This window comes from Propithecus coquereli, unplaced genomic scaffold (genome assembly GCF_000956105.1).
Source record: "Propithecus coquereli isolate 6110/MARCELLA unplaced genomic scaffold, Pcoq_1.0 Scaffold774, whole genome shotgun sequence".
Classification (NCBI taxonomy): Eukaryota; Metazoa; Chordata; class Mammalia; order Primates; family Indriidae; genus Propithecus; species Propithecus coquereli.
Genome location: NW_012153885.1, coordinates 85331 through 90855, shown reverse-complemented (window position 1 = coordinate 90855; position 5525 = coordinate 85331). Strand labels below are relative to the sequence as shown.

Below are 5525 nucleotides of genomic sequence, written 5' to 3'. Positions count from 1 at the left end.
TTTTAGATTACATGGATCATTTTTGTAACGCTTGAACCCTGGTTATAGGTGTGCCCATCACCCAAATAGTGTTCATCTTACCTATTATGTTGGTTTATTTCCTTCCCCCCCCTCCCATTTCTTTCCACTGAGTTTTACTTCTGTCTGTGCATGTGTGCTCGTCAGTTAGCTCCAAGTTAATAGTGAGGACACGTGGTGTTTGTTTTTCCATTCTTGAGATACTTCACATAGGAGAATGGTCTCCAGTCTCCATTTCCATCCAGATTGTTTTTGTTTGTTTGTTTGTTTGTTTTTTGAGACACAAACTGTATTTGTAGGGGTGGGGGAAACAGTGGAATGAGTTACAGAATTGGGGAGCCAGAGGCCAGGCGCTGCAGGTGCCAGGACCCCTAGAACTCCTCACTCTCATCCTCTCCATCCATAGTTCTGTGCCTACTTCATAATCCTTCTCCTGGGCGGCCAGGTCCTCTCAAGCCTCAGTGAACTCCCCTTCCTCCATGCCCTCGCCCACGTACCAGTGCACTAATGCCCGCTGGGCATACATCAGGTCCAACTTGTGGTCCAGGCGGGCCCAGGCCTCGGCGACGGCCGTGGTATTCCTTAGCATGCAGACTGCCCGCTGCACCTTGGCTAGGTCGCCCCCAGGCACCACTGTGGGGCGCTGGTAGTTGATGCCAACCTTGAAACTTGTGGGACACCAGTCCACAAACTGGATGCTGCACTTGGTCTTGATAGTAGCGATGGTGGCATTCACATCCTTGGGCACCACTTCTTCACGGCACAGCATGCAGCAGGCCATATACTTGCCATGGAGAAGGTCATACTGGACCATCTGATTGGAAGGTGCAAAGCAGGCATTGGTGATCTCTGCCACCGAGAGCTGCTCCTGGTAGGCCTTCTCAGCTGAGACAATGGGTGAGTAGGTCACCAGTGGAAAGTGGATACGGGGGTAGGGCACCAGATTTGTCTGAAACTCCGTGAGGTCCACATTGAGGGTGCCATCAAAACACAGCGAGGCGGTGACGGAGGACACAATATGGCCGATGAGCCGGTTGAGGTTGGTGTAGGTATTATTTCATCTTTTTTATCACCGAGTATTACGCCATGATGTAAATATGCCACATTTTATTACTCCACTCATTAACTGATAGGCACTAGGGTTAATGCCACATCTTTGCAATTGTAAATTGTGCTGCAATAAATATTTAAGTGCAAGTGTGTCTTTTTGATAAAATGACTTCTTTTTCTTTGGGTAAAATCCAATAGTGGAATTGCTGGATCAAATGATAGGTCTACTTTTAATTCTTTGAAGAATCTCCATAGACTTTTCCATAGAGTTGTACTAATTTGCAGTCCCACCAACAGTGTATAAGTGTTCCTTTCTCTTTTCATCAATAAGAACATCTATTATTTATGAACATTTTAATAAAAGCCATTCTAACTGGGGTAAGGTCATATCTCATTGTGATTTTAATTTGCATTTCCCTGATGATTAGGGATCTTGAGCATTTTTCCATATGTTTATTAGCCTTTGTCATTTTTTCTTTTGAGAAAATTCTGTTCATGTCATTTGCCCACTTTTTAATGGGATTGGTTTTTTTTTTTTTTTCTTGCTGATTTGTTTGAGTTCTTGTAAATTCTGGTTATTAGCTGTTTATCTAATGTGTAGCTTGTGAACATTTTCTCCCATCCGTAGGTTGTCTATTTGCTCCATTGCTTGTTTCCTTAGCTGTGCAGTAGATTTTTAGTTTAATCAAATCCCATTTATTAATTTCTGTTGTTGCCATGATTGCCATTGAGGCCTTTTTCCTAAAATCTTTGCCTGTGCTGATATCTAGAAGAGTTTTTCTTACGTTTTCCTCTAGAATTCTTATTGTTTCATGCCTTAAATCTAAGTATTTTATCCCTTGTGAATTAATTTTTGTGAGTGGTGAGAGGTAGAGATCCTGTTTCATTCTTCTGTGCGTGGATCTCCATTTGTCCCAATATCATTTATTGAATAGGCCTTCTTTTCCCCAGTGTACACTGTTGTCTGCTTTGTCAGATATCAGTTGATTTTAGGTAGACGGTTTTATGTCTGGGCTCTCAACTCTGTTCCATTGGTCTATGTTTCTGTTTTTGTGCCAATACCATGCTGTTTTGATTACTATAGCGTTGTAATATAGTTTGAAGTCTGGTAATGTGATGCCTCTAGTTTTGTTCTCTTTACTTAAGATTGTTTTGGCCATTCAGGTTCCTTTCTGGTTCCAAACAAAGAGTAGAATTATGTTTTCTAGATTTTCGAAGTATGACTCTGATAACCTAATGGGGATTGCATTGAATTTGTAAACCACTATGGGTAGCATGGGCATTTTAACAATGTTGATTATACCTATCCATGAGTGTAATATGTTTTCCCATTTGTATCCTCTGTGATTTCTTCCCTCAGAATTTCATAGTTCTCCTTGTAGAGATCTTACACCTTCTTGGTTAGGTGTATTACTAAGTATTTTATTTCCTTTGTAGCTATTGTGAATGGTATTGAATCGTCGATTTGACTCTCAGCTTGTTATTAGTATATAGCAATGCTACTGATTTATTTACATTTATTTTATATTCTGAGATTTTGCTGAATTCACGTATCAGTTCCGGGAGACTCTTGGTGGAATCTTTGGGGTTTTCTAAATATAAGATCATATCATCTGCAAAGAGTGAGAGTTTGACATCCTCTTTTCAAATTTGGATACTGTTAATATTCTTCTTTTGCTTAATTGCTGTGGCTAGGATGTCCAGCACAATATTGAATAGGAAGTGGTGATGGTGGATGTTCTTGTCTTGATCCCCTCTTAGGGGGGATGCTTTCAACTTTTCCCTATTCAGTATGATGTTGTCTGTGGGTTTTCCATATATTGCTTTTATAATTCTGAGATATGTTCCTTCTATGCCTAGTTTGTTGAGGGTTTTTATCATGAAATTGTGTTGGATTTTTGTTGAATGCTTTCTCCAGATCTATTGAGATGATCATATGGTCTTTATTTTTGCTTTTGTTTATGTGGTGAACCACATTTATTGATGTATGTATGTTGAACTATCCTTGCATCCCTGGGATGAAGCCCACTTGGCCTGGTGAATTATATCATTGATACACTGTTGAATTCAGTTTACTAGTACTTTGTAGAGGATTTTTACATCCACATTTATAAGAGATCTTTATCTGCAGTTTTCTTTTTTTGTTGTGCCCTTGATACTTGGCTTTGGTATAAAGGTGATACTGGCTTTGTAGAATGAGTTAGGGAGGAGTCCTTCCTTCTCAATATTATGCAATACTTTCTATAGTTTGGGTACTAGTTATTCTTTGTAGGTCTGGTAGAATTCGACTGTGAATCCATCTGGTATGGGGCTTTTTGTGGTCGTTTTGGAAGATTTTTATTACTGTTTCAATCTCACTAATCATTATTATTCTGTTAATGAGTTCTATTTCTTCCTGATTGAGTGTTGGGAGGTTGTGGGTTTCTAGAAATTTGTCAATTCCTCTACCTTTTCTAGTTAATGTGCGTAGAGATTTTCACAGTATTTATGAAAGTTTTTTATTTCAGTTCTAGAAGTTGTGATATCTCATTTTTCATTTCTGATTGAGTTTATTTGAGTCCTTTATCTTCTATTACTGCCTAATCTAGGAAGAGTTCTATCAATTTTATTTATATTTTCAAATAATAGACTTTTTGTTTTACTCACTTTTTGTATTATTTTTGTATTTTCCATATCATTTTGTTCTGCTCTGACTTTTGTTATTTGTTGTTTTCTGCTGGCTTTGGGATTTGTTTGCTCATCCTTTTCTATGTTCTTGAGATGTAATATTAGGTTATTAATTTATGATCTTTCTGACTTTTCAATGTTGGCATTTAAGGCTATAAATTTTCCCCTTAGGAATGTTTTATCTGAATCTCATAGATTTTGATAGCTTGTGTTTCCATTGTCATTCAATTTAAGGAATCTTTTGATTTCCTTCTTAATTTCATTCCTGACCTAATAATCCTTCAGTAGCAGGTTGTTTAATTTCCATGACTTTGCGTACTATTGAGTATCATTCTTGGAATTGATTTGTAATTTTAATCCATTATGGTCTGGGAAGATACGTGGTATGATTTTGATTTTTTTAAAATTTTTGAGACATGTTTTGAGGCCTAAGATATGATCAATCTTGGAACATGTCTCATATGCTGATGAGAAGAATGCACATTCAGTAGTTTTTGTGTAGAATGTTCTATAAATATCTATTAAGTCTGTTTGTTCGAAGGTCCCATTTAAGTCCATTGTTTATTTTCTACTTTGATGATCTATCCTGTTCTAATAGGTGTTGAAGTCCCTGTCAATTATGATGCTATTATGTATTTCCTCGCTTAGATCTAGTAGAATTAGTTTATTTATCTTGAAGCCCCTGTGTGAGGTGCATATATATTTAGGATTGTTATGTCTTGCTGTTGAATTGTTCCCTTTACCATTATATAATGGCCATCATTTTCTTTCTTTATCATTGTTGATTTGGAGTCAATTTTGCCTGATCTGAGAATGGCTACACCTCCTCTCTTTTGGTTTCCAGTTGTGTGGAATATTTTTTCTATCCTTATACTTCGGCCTGTTTACATCCTTGTGGCTTAAATGTGTGTCCTGGAAGCAGCAGATACTTGGGTTGTGTTTTTTCATCCATTTTGCCAGCCTGCGCCTTTTGAGTGGTGCATTCAAGTCATTCACATTAAGAACTAAAACTGATATGTGTGATGCTGTTCTGTTCATCATAATGGATAGTACCTAGTTGCTTTGTTTTTCTTCTTATGCTATTGTTTTATAGGAGTTGTGAGCTTTGGCTATTTTTGGTCATTTTACACTGATGTATCTATTGTGCTGATTTGTGTATAATTCTGTTCTAAGTATTTCCTGCAGGGAAGGACTGGTCTTGACAAATTTCCTCAGTATTTGCTTTTCTAGAAAATACTTAATTTCTCCATCTATTGTGCAACTTAGTTTTGCAGTATACAAAATCCTAGGCTGACAGCTATTCTGTTTAAAAAGATTAAGATGGGGGCCCACTTTCTTCTGGCTTGTAAGGTTTCCACTGAGAAGTCTGCAGTTAGCCTGATCAGTTTTCCCTTGAAGGACAGTTTTTGCTTATATCTATCTGCTTGTAGTATTTTCTCTTTCATTTTAATTTCATTCAATTTGATTACTGTATGTCTTTGAGATGCCCTATTTGCTATGAATCTTGCCAGTGTTTGATGACCATCTTGTATCTGGATGTCTGGAGCCCTTGTGACACCAGGGAATTTTTTCTCAGTAATTCCCTCAAATAGATTTTCCCTGCTTTTTAGCACTTTCTTTTTCTTCCTCAGCAATACCTATAATTCGTATGTTAGTTTTGCTTCACATAGCCCCATATCTCTCTAAGTGATTGCTCTGCCTTTTTTGTTCTCTTTTCTACCTCTCTAAATGATTGGGTTGGCACAAGAGCCTCATCTTTAAGCTCTGAGATTCTTCTCCGTGGTTTAATC

At 37.6% G+C, this 5525-nt stretch overlaps 1 pseudogene; it reads right to left on the bottom strand.

Moving 5' to 3' along the window:
* Positions 1-389: 389 nt before the first annotated feature.
* On the bottom strand, positions 390-1069 carry LOC105825028 (annotated as a pseudogene).
* Positions 1070-5525: the final 4456 nt, after the last annotated feature.